This window comes from Propithecus coquereli, unplaced genomic scaffold, assembly GCF_000956105.1.
Source record: "Propithecus coquereli isolate 6110/MARCELLA unplaced genomic scaffold, Pcoq_1.0 Scaffold198, whole genome shotgun sequence".
NCBI lineage: Eukaryota > Metazoa > Chordata > Mammalia > Primates > Indriidae > Propithecus > Propithecus coquereli.
In genome coordinates, this window is record NW_012144744.1 from 714,062 (window position 1) to 729,169 (window position 15,108).

The 15,108-nt window shown below is 38.4% G+C and overlaps 1 protein-coding gene across 3 annotated transcripts in view; it reads left to right on the top strand.

Annotated features, from left to right (window-relative positions):
* NELL1 (NEL-like 1 (chicken)) overlaps window positions 1-15,108 on the top strand; it is an 837,620-nt gene that overhangs the window by 479,345 nt on the left and 343,167 nt on the right. The window lies entirely within an intron of this gene.

Sequence of the window (15,108 nt, forward strand, 5' to 3'; positions counted from 1 at the left end):
AGAATGAATTAGGGAGAATTCCATCCTTCTTGATGTTATGTAACACTTTAGGTAGAATGGGTGCCAATTCTTCCTTTTAGGTCTGGAAGAATTTAGCTGTGAATTTGTCTAGTTCAGGCCATTTTGTTTGTTGGGAGATTTTTTTCATTACTATTTCAATCTCATTACCTGTTGGTCTTTTCCAGATTTCTGTTTCTTCCTGATTCAAGCTTGGGAGATCATGTGTTTCCAAAAATTTATTCCTCTACTTTTCCTAGTTTGTGTATAAGAGGTTTTCATAGTAGTCACTGATGATGATAGTTTGTATTTCTGTTATAATGTCTCCTTTTTCATTTCTGATGGAGCTTATTTGAGTCCTTTCTCTTCAATTTCTGGTTAATCTAGCTAGAGGTCTATCAATTTTGTTTATCTTTTCAAAGAACTAACTTTTTATTTTGTTGATCCTTTGTATTGGTTCTTTGGTTTCAGTTTCATTTAGTTCTGCTCTGACCTTTGTTAAGTCTTTTCTTCTGCTAGCTTTGGGTTCAGTTTATTCTTCTTTTTCCAATCCCTTGAGGTATGACATTAGGTTGTTAATTTGTGATTTTTATGTATTTTTAATATGATCATTTAAGGCTATGAACTTCTCTCTTAGAACTGCTTTTTGTATATCCCAGAGATTTTGAAAGCATATGTCATCTTTGTTGGTCAGTTTGAAAAATCTTTTGATTTCCACCTTGATTTCGTCATTGACCCAAGGATTGCTCAGCAGCACGTTGTTTAATTTCCATGATTTTGTGTAGATTTGAGAGTTCCTATAGGAATTAATTTCTAGTTTTATTCCACTGTGATCTGAGAAAACACATGGAATGATTTTAGTTTTTCTGAATTTGCCAAGACTTTTTTTATGTGCTAGCATATGATCTATCTTGGAAAATGTCCCACATTCTGATGAGAAGAATGCATATTCTGCAGTTTTTGAGTAGAATGTTCTGTGTATTTATTTTAGGTCCATTTGTTCTAGAGTACCATTTAAATCAGTGTTTCTTTGTTGATCTCTGCCTGGATGATCTGTCCATTCTCTCAGTGAAGTGTTGAAATGCCCTGTAATTATGGTGCCACTGTTTATTTCTTTTATTACATCTAGTAGAATTCATTTTATGAATTTGAGAGCTCCTGTCTTAGATACATATATATTTAGGAGTGTCGTATCTTCCTGCTGAGTTGCTCCCTTTATCATTATATAATGACCATCTTTGTCTTTTTCAATCATTGTTCACTTAAAGTCTGTTTTATCTTATATGAGAATAGCTCCTCTTGGTCGCTTCTGGTTTTCATTCACCTGGAATATTTCTTTCCATCCCTTTATTTTAAGTTATGAGAATCTATACAAGTTAGATGGGTCTCTTGGAAATAGCATATATTTAAGTTCTGGTTTTTTAATCCACTCAGTCAGTCTATATCTTTTAAATGGAGCAGTAAGATCATTTACATTCAATGTTAGTATTGATATGTGGGATACTGTTCTGTTCATCATGTTGAATGATACCTAGTTGCTTTGTTTCCCCCTTATGTTACTGTTTTATAAGAGTTGTGAGCTTTAACTTTTGGGTGTTTTTATACTGATGGGTATTGATTGTTCTGTTTCTTTAGAGAGCATTTCTTATAGGGCAGGTCTAGTGGTGACTAATTCTCTTAGTGTTTGTTTGTCTGGGAAAGATGTTATTTCTCCTTCATTTATGAAACTTATTTTTGCAGAATACAAAATTCTTGGTTGGAAGTTATTCTGTTTAAGAAGACTAAAAATGGGACCCCAGTCCCTTCTGGCTTGAAAAGTCTATGCTGAGAGGTCTGCTGCTAGTTTAATGTGTTTTCCATTGTGAGTAACTTACTGCTTTTGTATTGCAACTTACAGGATTTTCTCCTTAACTTTGACTTTGGTCAGGCTAATGACTACATGTCTTGTTGATGTCCTATTTGCTAAGAATCTTCTAGGTTTTCAATGACCAACTTGTGTATGAATATCTCAACCTCTAGGAATACCAAGGAAGTTTTCCTCTATTATTCACTCAAATAGATTTTCCATCTTTATTGATTTTTCTTCTTCTCCCCCAGAGATACCTATAACTCTTATATTAGCTTGCTTTGATAATCTCATATTTACAGCAATGATTGTTCATTTCTCTTTGTTCTTCTTTGTTTTTTTAGATATTTTACTGACTGAGTTACTTCAAAATCCTTGTCATGAAGCTCTGAAATTTTTGTTCTGCTTGGTCTAATCTGTTGTTAAATCTTTGTGCTGTATTTTGAAATTCCCTAACTGATCCTTTCATTTCTTTAAGTTCTGTTATCTCTTTTCTAAAGTTATCTCTTGAGTGAATTTTTTGTTCATGTCCTGAATTTTTTTTTTTTTTTTTTAGTTTCTTTGAGCTGGTTTTCTACCATCTCCTCAATTCCATTCATCTTACTTGTCATCCATGATCTGAATTCCATATTTGTCATTTCAACAATTTCCTTTTGGTAGGAGTTCATTATTGGTGAGCTATTGTTATACTTTGGTGATTTTTAGACAGCCTGTTTTTTCATGCTGCCAGAGTTTTTATGCTGGTTCTTTCTTACAGGGGCCTCTTCTCTCAGCTCAGAACAGATAAGAGATATGGTACATCTGTTCTCCTCTTCTGGGACCTCTGTTGCTTAGTGAAGATAGAGATTGGTCCCTGGATGGCATGCTTGGGTCTTACTCCAAAAGCCTGACCAGGCAGGAGGGGGCAGATGCACTGTGAACCTTTAATGTTGATGCTTTGCTACATCTCCCCTGCTCTCCTGTAGTTGTCACCAGGCTGCTATGGCTGGGCTGGTCCCTCGTGCAAGGTACACATGCCAGGTGGGTCAGGCTTGCAGGATGGGACATGTGCACAGGATGGAGGAGGTTGCTGGATGTGGTGCACATGCACACAGGCCTGAGTAGATGAGGTGCCAGGCACATGGGCAGGATGAGGTGTGTGCAGGGTATGGTGCACATGCAGGGTGCATTGCACACACAGGGTGTAGTGGGTCTGTGGGGTGAAGCAAGCCCATAAGGCAGAGCAGGCTTATGGGACAAAATGAGCCCCTGGTGTGGAGTTGGCCCACAGGTTGTAACACATGCATGGGTGGAGTGGGCCTGTGTCATGGAGCGGGCCCTTGGTGTGGAGCAGGCCTTTGGCATGAAGTGGGCCCACTGGTCACAGTTTATGCATATGGTAGAGTGGGACCCCAGGACAGAGTGGGCCTGCAGGGCAATATGCCTACATGGGGTCTGCATGGCATGGTGCTCATGTGCATGGGTCTGGGTGGCTGAGGTAGGGCGCCTGTGCAGGATGCCATGTGTCTTCAGTATGCAGTCTACCCAGATTCGAAGGCAGCAGCTGCGCTGGCACTCGCCCATTCCAGCCCTCCCAGGCAGCAGCAGTGGCACTGGTCCAGCTGATCTGACAATGGGCGGTGGGCACTGAGGGCTATAGGCCCATGGAAGGTGTGGTTGAGCAGGATCATCCAGGCCACAGCAGTGGGTGCCAGGCCTGTGGTTTCCTGACTTGCCCAGGTTCCCCTGGCAGCTGTGATGGGCGTGCACATCACATGCCCACAAGGCATGCGTGAGCACTGGGATTTCCCACTCCCTGCTCACCTAGCAGGGACAAAGGGGAGGCAGCAGTCACAGATCTGACCCCTGGGAAGAAGTAGCATTCCAGGGTTGGGGTGTTACAAAGGTGCCGATTGCAGCACCTAGTGCTCCCAAGCCAGCCATCCCTCCTCTCCAGAGCAATGCAGCTGCACAGCCTGCAGCGTGTCAGTCTGCGTATCATTCTGAAGGCCTGCTGCAGGGGAGGGGCCCTCCTGCTGCTCCAGTTGCGATATCCTCAGAAGAAGTATGGAGCCAGATTTCCTCCTCTGTTGCTTTCCCACATGTGGGCGCTTTCCCTAATTACCTCTGGTCCCGCTGAGCTTAACAGGCCATCCCACTTCTCTCTTCTTCATTTCACTCCGGTCTCCTCTTCATCAATTGCCAGTGCTCTCACTCGGACAGTCGATCCAAAGGTGGATATCTATTCACCACTCTCACTCCTCTCCATGAGAAAGGTGTTGTGCAGGCTGCTTCTAGTCTGCATCTTGGCCCTCCCAGGTCTGACTCTGACTAATTTTAAAAAAAAGATACTTATTGCTAGGCTATCAGGATCTCGTAGAATTGATTGGCAGGATGAAGAAATTTGTGTAGAGAGAAACTGGAACCAAGGAGGCTCCTAATGGCAAGGATACAGGAAGGCAGGAATGATCTCATATAGCAGTGGTTGGATGGATAAACCTAACCACTACATCCTCTGGCTTCTTATTTCTCCATCTCTCAAGATTCAAAGTTGAAGGAGAGGAGGAGTCTAATTGGCTGAGATTAGGTAACATGACTTCTCCATGGCTTTACTGGACATGTTCAAAGAGCCCCATTTGCTGAGACCCTGTGGTAGGAGGGAGGTTCTGGATTTACACTTCCACCATAATACACACACTGGTGAAGGATATGCAGTTCCCATGAGGAACTATAGTTACCAGTAGGAAGGGGAAATGGATGCTGGATGGCTAAAAAAGAGCAAATGGTGATAGTGAGCATATATACTCATGCTGTCTATCCCAGCATGTTTTTACAGACTCTGAATCCATCAGTTCTCAGACTTTATCTTGGTAAATTTAAAGATCTTGATTGATTTTAGTTCGTTCTTCTAAGACAGCCTTTTCTATCTCTTAGGATGTTTTAATTGCTCTTCCCTGGACCCTCTCCAAGTCTTGTTAAGTCTTTATTGAGCTGTGGCAACCAGAGCTGCACAGTTTTGTGTGCTGACATAGCGTGGTTGGTTTCAAGGAGAGGGTGATGTGTTTGGTTTTATGTCCAATATACTTGGTCAGCATTAATGTTATTTATTGGAGGAAAATATGTTTTGTTTTTATGTCAATTGGATATGCAGTAATACAGGCCTTGCTCACACTGGGGAAGTCTAGTATTTTAGAAATAGAGGAATATGAATGAACATTGAAGTTATTTGACACCCTTCAGGAGAAGAGGAAAAATAAACAAAGATCTGAATTTTTATGCACCCTTAATCTGTTCTCTGAGTGCAGAAACCCTTTAGTTTGGCCTTTAGATCCAGCTTGATTTGGTTGTCAATTCTGGTTTTCCAAATGTATGACTATGGACAAGTCACTTTAATGTTCCTGAATCTCAGTTTTATCATCGGTGAAATAGGAATGATACCTGGCTTGACAGGATTAAATGTGATTGCTATGATTTTATTTATTAAGGCTTTGACAGAATATCTGGCACGTGGTAGAAATAGAATTTAAAAATCCCATTTATTCTTCCCTTTTCACCAAAGAGATGAGAAATCTGAAATAATTAAAGTCACTGGACCCTATAGAGGTTAGTCAAGGGAAGACTTTAAGAAAAGGCGAACCTGCAGCTGGTCTTTGACAGAGTGAAGCAGCATGACTTCAGGGAAGGAAGGCACGAGAATATGAACAGAAAAAAGAAAAGATGTCTGTAAGCTTGAAGTCAGAAAGATCAACTAGTTTTCCTTGTGGTTATCAGAGGTGCTCAGAAAAGGATGGAAGATAGAAGTGATGTAGTGAGGTAACTGCTAAGGAGATGAGATTTGATTCGGGAGGTTTTTGAGCTCAGGAGGCATAAAAAGCAAAGTAACACTAAAATGATAAATTCAGCCAAGATGAACTGGCGAATCTCAAAGAGCAGATTGACTCATCTATTAATTAATGAATACTTCCTTTTTAGATTTTTGCCTTTTTATTATTAAAAATCACATAGTATCTCTGGTCAAGGGTGTTGTCTTATTTGTCACAGTCTCTATTCTGACCTCTTCTTTCCCAGTTGTCCATGTGAATAGACACTCTGTGTCTGCCCATCCAGGATTAGTTTGTTCAGAGAATCAGATAATATTCAAGATAGGCTATTCCAAATCTACCCAATTTTCAGATGAAAAAAACTGAGGACCCGAGAGAGGACACAAAGTGACAGATTATAGACTTTTGGAAGCATTGTGTAGTTTAAAAAAATGAACAAACATGGACTTTAGGTAGACATCTTGCACTTTAGTAGATGTGTGAATTTGTATATCTTATCTGATCTTTGGAACCCCAATTCCTTCTCTGTATAATAGGCAGGTATTTGATGATAGCTGTCTCAAAAGGTGGTTGTCAGGTTGAAATAAGGAAACACCTGTAGAACACCTGAGAGAAGAGCTCAGTAAGTGTTAGTCCTCCTCCCCTTTTGAAACTGATGTATGTTCTGAAATTGAAGGAAAGGGTTGCTCTGTCCCTTAGAGGAGGAACACCAAGGGGAAAGGAAAAATCACAGAAGAAATCTAAAGGTAAATGAATATGTTTTTTGCTTCTGTTCTTTTCCACAGTCAGCATCACTTTGGGAAAGGAGGTGAACAGCATTTTCTGCTTAGTCACTGTGCCTGGGGCCAGGACACTTCTCATGATTCTGGTTGAAATTTAGGCTGACATTTGAGGGGTGAGACAGATGGCTGTCATCTCCATTAAGAATAACTGCACCCCAGCCCTTTATCCACAACTCTGCAAATGTGTTTGGCTCCCGAAGCAGGTTTATGTGTTGGCAATTTCAGTGAAATGATTTCTTCCAGCTTAGACATGGAAAGACTTTCAGATGGCCCTGAAGCTTTTTTCTCTCACCTTTACTTGTTCTCGCAGTCTTGAGATTTACAATTCTTAAGGCTACAGAGGCTGTTATCCAGAAATGAAGGAAACCATTGAACTGGAATTTTTTCCTAATTAAAATTTTTAAAAAAATTTCATTTAACTAAAAAGAACCAAAATAGAAGCAATGCATCATATACCGTAAGTCACAGTGGATAGAGAACGGATGTGCAAATTAGAGAGACTGGATTTTAGTTTCAGAGTTTCCATTTACCTGCTTTGGGGTGTCTGGCTGTGTAATCTAAACAACCTGATTTTGAATATTTTTAGAATCCTTTCCAGCATAAGCTTTTTGTGACACTATAAACATATTCCTTTTAACAGTATTTTCACAAACAATTACAAACATATAGAAAAATTTAGAGTATAATGTAACAAACAATCTTGTACCCATCATTGACTCCTATCAAATCTTAACATGTCGCCATATGTACCATCTCTAAGGAAAGTTATGTATAGCACTGAAATGCTTGTATACCCCGCTTGGATCTCATTCCTCTTCTTTCCTTAGAAATAATTATTTTCTTACATTTGATACTTATCATTTCCATGCATGTTTTTATACTATTACTACATATCCATATACCTATAAAAATATAGTTTGGAATACTTTTTACTTTATAAAAATTATATCATAATGTATATATTCAACTGCCATTTGCCTCAGTCACTCAATGTTTTTGGGATTTATCCACGTTCACATATATAGTTCCAGTTCCTTCTTTTTAATTACTATATAGTAATCCATTGTATGAATAGTTCACTATTTACTTATGCTTTTTCCTGTGGACTAATTTTTACAATTACAAATAATGCTGGAATTAATGTACTGGTAGAATTCTCCTTCTGCTATTTGCATCTTTAATTTGATTTGTTATCGTCAAATTGCTTCTAAAGTTTGGAACACCATTGTTCCAATTGTTTATTCCTAGGTTTATTTATTATATAATTACCCAGCAACTTCGACAGTTATTAATGCTCCTATATTTACATATCTTTGTTTATTTAACACACATTGTGTATTCTCCTTGGCGATGTACTGCACTAAATATAAAAATCAAAAAGACATGGTAACCTGCTCTCAAAGAATGTTATACTGCAGACTAACTATGTGAACATGTAATTATTATCTATAATAGTAAGAACATCTACTCAATTTGTTGGGCTATAATAATTTACTTGTACCATCTTTTTAAGACTAGTAGATGCAAATTACCTTGAAATCTTTTGGTCTTCTATCATTCCTTCACAGGCAAGGAAACTAATTGTCCCCTAGAACACCCCAAAAGAATACAGCACTGCAAACACCTTGACTTTAGCCCAGTGAGACACACTTCAGTCTTTGGATCTCCAAAAGTGAAAGATAATAAATTCCTATTTTTTTAAGCCACTAAGTTTTCGGTAGTTTATTACGGTAGCAATAGGAAACTAAAACAATGGCCTTTATGTCTCTATGCTTCAGTTTTCTCATTTTGTAAAATGAGCGATATATTCTGACAGCACTTTCCTCCTATGGAGATTGTTGTAAGATGTATGTGCTTGTGCAGTGCACTCTGTTTACTCTTAGTAAGACGCAATCTTTAGACTAGACATCTGGATATTTAGACTAGAAGTCAGGAGACTTGGGTTATGGTCTCAGACAAAACAAGGACAGTAATAACTTCCTGCCTTTCTTGTAGATTGATGTGAGAATCAAACAAAATTATGTTTTCACTTTTATATTTTAACTAAAGTGTTATTCAAATGTAACTTCTCATTATAATTTAGCTTACTCATTTCAAGTAGACTTGTTATATGTCAAAGATACATGCAAAAGTTAAAATATAACACTTGAAACCTCATTTGATTATAGAAAATAGTATTGGGCTAATATATAGTATTAATTCCAATGATTGGTACTGAGTAATAACTTCTCCCTTTTAAGATATTCTGTTTTTATGGCATTTTCATTTCTTATTTATTTCGTAATAATTATGGTTCTTATTAAAAATTCCAGAGATGTGTGTTATCTTTTAATTGCAAACTTTGCTTAGAATGTCTGAATATAAGCACAACGATATTTATTTAATTTAACTGAAGATGAAGTGGAAGAATCATATAGTTGGCCAGGATATAATTATTATATTAATACCTCCTCTAAAACACATCTTGAGTGTTTTCAAAGGTATATTAATTTTCAGTAAGTGGGATGGCAAAATTTTTGTTGTGCTATGTGCTAATGATTAAATACTTCACAAATATTTATTATGAATTTTGATTGAATACATTTGAATAGGTAAATGCAGGTGATAAAATTAAGACTTATTTGTCTTGCTTGCTTTTCAAAGTATTCCTTTATTGAGGTTAGTGCGTGTGTGTGTATAGGAATGAAAAGCAAATGTTAGGCTATTATTATAATTGCTTATCACTATTTTCATTTCTAAAAACATATGACAATATGCACTGTTATAGATATATTTATATTCTTATTTTTCAGTTGACTCATGGGCACAGTTAAAGGGCACATTTTATGGTGACAGATTTTTCAAATTGATGTTTCCTGTGGAGATTTTATGAAGTAGAAGTTTGTTTAAATTCTTTACCAGAGCACAGCAGGAAGTAAGAATGCCAAAGGAGGGGGTGTGACCACACTTTTCTGGGCAAACAATTGATCTAATCAATAGAGGTTACACCAGAACAAGCATTTGAGATGTTTCAACTTCCAGGTGGGAAAAACTTATCACAAAATATATTCATCCGTTTTCTAGTGTTAAGAGAAAGAGACCTTGGAGTCTTTAATGACTGAGGCTTTTATAGAACTTTCAATAATTGTTTTAAAATCATTTATCATTTTAACTATAATATTTAAATGGTTAAAATGAATGCAACCCTAATCCATACTCTGTTTATTTTTTGTCATTTCTTCTCTTCTTTTAAACATGAAGTATAGGAAGGGGGATCTGGTTATTTGACTATGAATATGTGAAAATCCAAAAATTTAGATTGTATAGATAAATGGGGTAATTTTTACTGTTGCAAATAGTTGATTTACCTTTTTCAAGAATAGGCTTCCTTTCAAAAAGTTTGGAATAGGACATAAAAATGTAAATTTGAAATGTTTGGCAATTTTGATAATCACAGTTCAATCAGAAATAAAGAATGAAACTATCTCTTGATATCATATAGCAAATTTGTAGAAATTGGGTGGTTTTTCAAGAACTAGGTAAGGATTGTGTCTGGATGCAGACCATGCAGAAAGAACAGCATAAATACTAGTCGTTTTGTTATAGGAATCTTGAAAAATAAAATCAAGAAATATTTGAGGATTTGTTTGCATTTTAGAGCCAGTCAGCATTTTTCACAGCCATCATGCAATATAGAAGCATTGAAAAAGAGGAAAAAGTATAAGTAAAAGAAAAGAAAGAAAAGAAAAGTATTTATAGAGGGAAAAAAGTCATTCTGTAAGTAAATCTAAAGTGGAAGTGTTTGGAGGAAACTTTGTGAACAGCAGATGCTGGGAAGTTTTGAGATGTGCTTCCGCAAAGTTATCAAACACCAGAAAATTTCACAGACAAGAAGTCATTTCATTTCATGTTCTTGATTTTTTTTTTTTTTTTGAGTGATAGGGATAAAAAGAAGGTTTTAGAGATTGTCTGTTGGTTTTGCTTTTGGTGCTGCAAAGGGAGAAGTCAATATCAGATTTTTAGATTCTTAGGATTTGTCTTACTTTTATGGAAAAAATATTTCATGATGTTTATACTTGAAATTCTTAGCTTTGTTGATTTTACAGGATTAGATGCTAGCTGCAATGGGTTTCATCTTTGAGAGCCTCACAGATGTAGATCATTTTCATTCCATCAAATTTTATTCCTGTCGAGCCAGATGATGGTTATAATGTCAGTATCCTTCACGTTGAAAGATTCTCTAGCTACGAAGCAAATGACAGTGACTGAACACATAATGACCTTTAGTCACTATTAAAATATCTCTAAAGGACAGACTCATGGATTCTCATAATATGGGTTACTGGATGGCATTTCTAGGGACTCTGTCTCTCCTGCTATGCCTGCCATGTGTCCTCCAGATTCTCTGCCTCCCAACCCTGACACCCTCCTATCACCCCCAGGCTTTAATTCAGCCCTAATATTGGCATCTGTCCACAATGAATCCATCAAGGCTTGGCTCCTTGACTGGAGTGGGCTTGGTTATTTTTTTTTCCACAATTTTATCTTTTGGAACAGCTAGAAAGGAGGGTTAAATGGACAGATCTCTCAGTGGTTCTCAACCTTATCTTCAATCCTGAGATTTTAAAAATGCATTTGTCTGGAGCCCACGGTAGAGATTCTGATTCAGTTGGTCTGGTCTGGTCTAGGGCTGGGCATTGGTTCATTTTAAAAATTTTCTGGGTGACTTAATATGTGACCAAGAAAATCAGGGATTTGGTCTAGGCTAGTGATTCTCAAAGTGTGGTTCTCAGATCAGCAACATTAGTATTACTTGGGAACTTATTAGAAAGCCAAATCTTCAGGCCCTATCAAATACCAGCTGAATCAGAAAATTTTTAGGTATAGGGCCCACATTCTGTGTTTTAATAAACCCTCTATGTGATTCTGATGCTTGCCAAAGTTTGAGAACCAGGGATTTAGACTAATCTCCTAAGGTGGGGTAAAGGGTTGAGTGTGCACACCACTGGTACCACTCTGTCATATCCAAAATGTGCTCAGCACAGACCCAAGTCTGGGAATAGGTGAGCCACCAAGCAGATTGCACAGGTCCATGCTGGCAGCCAGCATCCCAGGGAGCAAGTTCTGTTATCAAGAGGTAGTGCCTGTTCGCAGCAGTCATGATTAGAGCGTGAGTATTGGGGAGACGTGCTGGGCTCAATTCTTGGACTTTTCTTATTAGTTTAGAAAGCCAATATCTCCAAAGTTCATTTTTCACATCTGTAAAACCAGCATGGTAATTACTATCTTTCAAGGTTGTTGTGAAAAATAAAATTGTGAATGGGAAATCAGCAAGAATAAATATTCAGCAAGTTCCCAGTGAAAAATGCATGTTTAAGAAATTATTGCTATTATTATTATTGTTCCCATACAAAAATAATGGTATATGGGCTGTCATGACCTTGTCTGGTGTCCAGTGGCAAATATTGTACATTAACTCCAGTGGTTTTCCCACTGAGCTAGCGTTTGGTCTCAAGTCCTTTCTATAATAATACAGTACTCTAGAAAAACACTATTAGAAATCTGACTTGACTTTCAAGATAAACCCCATTTGCCACCCTGGTTAAGAATGCAAAGATCTTGTTAGAGCTGAGTGAGGAGACAGAGAGTGATGAAGTTCCTATTCCTATTCCTCCATTTCCTTCCTGCCCACGTTTACTTTGTACCGGCTCTGAGTTCAACAGATATGTAATGCAAGCTACATATTTAATTTTAAATTTCCTAATAGTCACATTAAGAAAAGTAATAAAAAAGGTGAAATAAAACTTTATTGTTTGCTTAATTCAATGGCTCAGTTATAAGCAAATAATAATATTTTTCTGCACAAAGTGTTATTACCTCCTACTTTGGATTTTCATGAAGAACAGAGTCATGTAGCCATGTGTGAGAGCAGAATGCCTGCCATTTCTTTAGGCTTCATTTGGTTTTTGTGTTTGCACATTTTGTGTGTTTATGACCTGAAAAATCAGCCCCACTTAGAGCTTGCAGGTCATACAGTCTCTGACCTTATCACTTGCTCTGTGAGTGAAGGTTGGACTTAGTATGGCTGGTGAGGAATGTGTTTCTGCTGCCTTGACACTAGTCCAAAATAATGTGATAACCCAGCCACTTGCTGAGCACGTGCTCTGATATGTCAGGCACTGTGCTAAGCAATTCACAGAGAGGATGATCGGAAGCTGACCAATGGCTTCCCACCATGCTTAGAATACAAGCCACATGGCTTAAAAGGGACCTGTCTGATCTCACCTATGGCTACCTTGGCGATGTGATTTCTGATCGTAATCCCATTTCATCACTCCTCTCTTGCTTCCCAGGCCTTCTTGCTCTTTTTCCCACCTCAAAACTTTGTCTTGATGTTCCTCTAGCTAGAATGCTGTTCCCTTGGACAATTGTATTGTTTACCCCTTAATTTCATCCAGGTCTTTAAGTGTCCTCAGAGAATCTTTCCCAAACTCTTCTATCTAAATTGGCAACTTCATCACTCTTTACGTCCTCACTTGGCTTTATTTTTCTTCATATTAATTATCACTACCCTAAATTACATATTACACGCTATTTTGCATATTTATTATTTGTCTCCCACCAGAATGTGAGCTCCATCGTGGCAGGGGATTTACCTCATTTGTTCACCGTTTTGTTTTCTGGACTTAGAACAGTGCAGGCACGTAGTACATGACAAATATTTGAATAACTTCATGTACCCTTTATTTCACTTAATCCTTACGCCAGCCTTTTCTTACTAAAGGAAAAACAGTGTGAGAGATAACGTATAACAGGGGTAAGTTCACAGAGTCATTCAGTAGCTTAGCTGAGATTTTAACTCAAGATTTTGTATCCAGAGCTGGGATTTCTAATCAGTGCACTCTCCCACCTCCAGGGAGGACAAAACCCTTTCTCCTATACTCCTGAGCCTCTGTACATTCTCCAGAAAAAACAAAACAAAACAAAAAAAACTTTGGCTTTCTTGGCATGATTTTCTACTTCCTCCTATATTAATAGATTGTTAGACAGCATCAGCCAGAGGAACTAGATGTAGAGTTTTGTGACAGATTTCAGCAGCGCTATTATCATATGCACTGAAGTTCCCAGGGCAATCACTGAGTTGCGATGTTGAAGAAAATATATTTTGATTGCCACAAAATGTATTTGGGTTTATTTTAGGGTCTATTTATGTTAGGTGATAACTGAAGACGCTGCTGAGTAAAGGCAGTGTGAGGCCACTGACAAATAATAAGTCATCCTTCAATGCACCTCACCTTGAAGATAGGAGACTGTCTCAGAGGAACAAACAGAGTCTGTCCAGGTGCTTTCATCTTCATTTCAACCCAGTTTCACAAAACCTCTTTGAGCTCCTGTTTCATATCAGACCTTGGGCTCAGAGCCAGTGACATTGTCCTGGTTGTATCAATTACATCTATTGCTGTAATGGCCACCTCAGACATAGCGGTGTAAAAACAACCACCATTTTACTATGCTCATAAATTCTGTGGATCAGTAATCCAGATAGGATGCAGCAGGGATGGAGTGTGTCTCCTTGGTATCCGGGCTTCAGCTGGGAAAGTTTCAAGGGCTGAGGGAACTCTAACAGATGGGAAATGTAACCAAGTGAAAGGTTCCTTCCTCACATGTCTGGTGCTTGGTTGGTGTTCCTTGGAGGTGGAACTCAGGTGGGACTATCGACTGGAACATGCACATATGCCTCTCCATGTGTCCTTGGCAGGGAAGCTGGGTTCTAAGAAGTAACATCCTGAGATGAAGCATCTGGGGAACGAGCATTCCAGAAGCTGCCAGACTTCTCACCTAGCTTTGGAAGTAACATGCCCTCATTCTATTGGTTACAAACGTGTTTCTAAAGCCAGTCCAGATTCAAAGGGAGGATAACTAGATTGGACTTCTTCATGGGGGAAGGTGAGGTTACATTGCAAAGCAGCATGTAGGATGGGAGATACTGTTGTGGCCATTTTTGGAAAATCTGCCACAGACACAGAGAAGAAAATGATATTTGTTACTACCTGTGAACACCAGAAGTTCAATCACTGGTGGAGAGACAGGTGCATCAGACTTCTATCAGGCAGCTTAATTTTCCTTTGGAAAGCAACATTGGCCCATGGTGTGCACGTTATGTGTATAAACAGGGGGTTATTTGCTCTGCCTTGCGTTTCCATCCCAGGGTTCACTGGGGCAATTTTCAGAGATTTATCACTGTGGTATAATGACTCACTGTGTGAGGTGTGGTGTTGCTTGGGAGTTTGGATTCAGCGTTTATTTTTTCAAAGTTTATTCCTTACCTCCTTTTGCTTGGCTGACTCCCATTCAATCCATCCATTAAATGTCACTTCCTCCCAAAAGTCTTTTCTGACCCTTTCCTTGAATTATGTTCCTGTGCTGTGTATGAATATGGCACCCTGCCTACCTCTTGTAGGATCTATGAGGGCAGAGCCAGTGCCTGTATTTCCTGTGCCTTGTACACTGTTAAATTTAGTTTTTTATCTATTCTTTTTAAATGTCTTGTCTGGAAAAAAAAAATACAACCCAAGGGTAGGGAGAGGGCCACAAAGTTATGATGATGTGTTTCTCATCTTCTTCCTCTTCTTCCTCTTCCTTTTCCTCCATTTCTTCTTCCTCTTCATGTATGGAGGAAATCAATCACAGAAACTTCCTATCA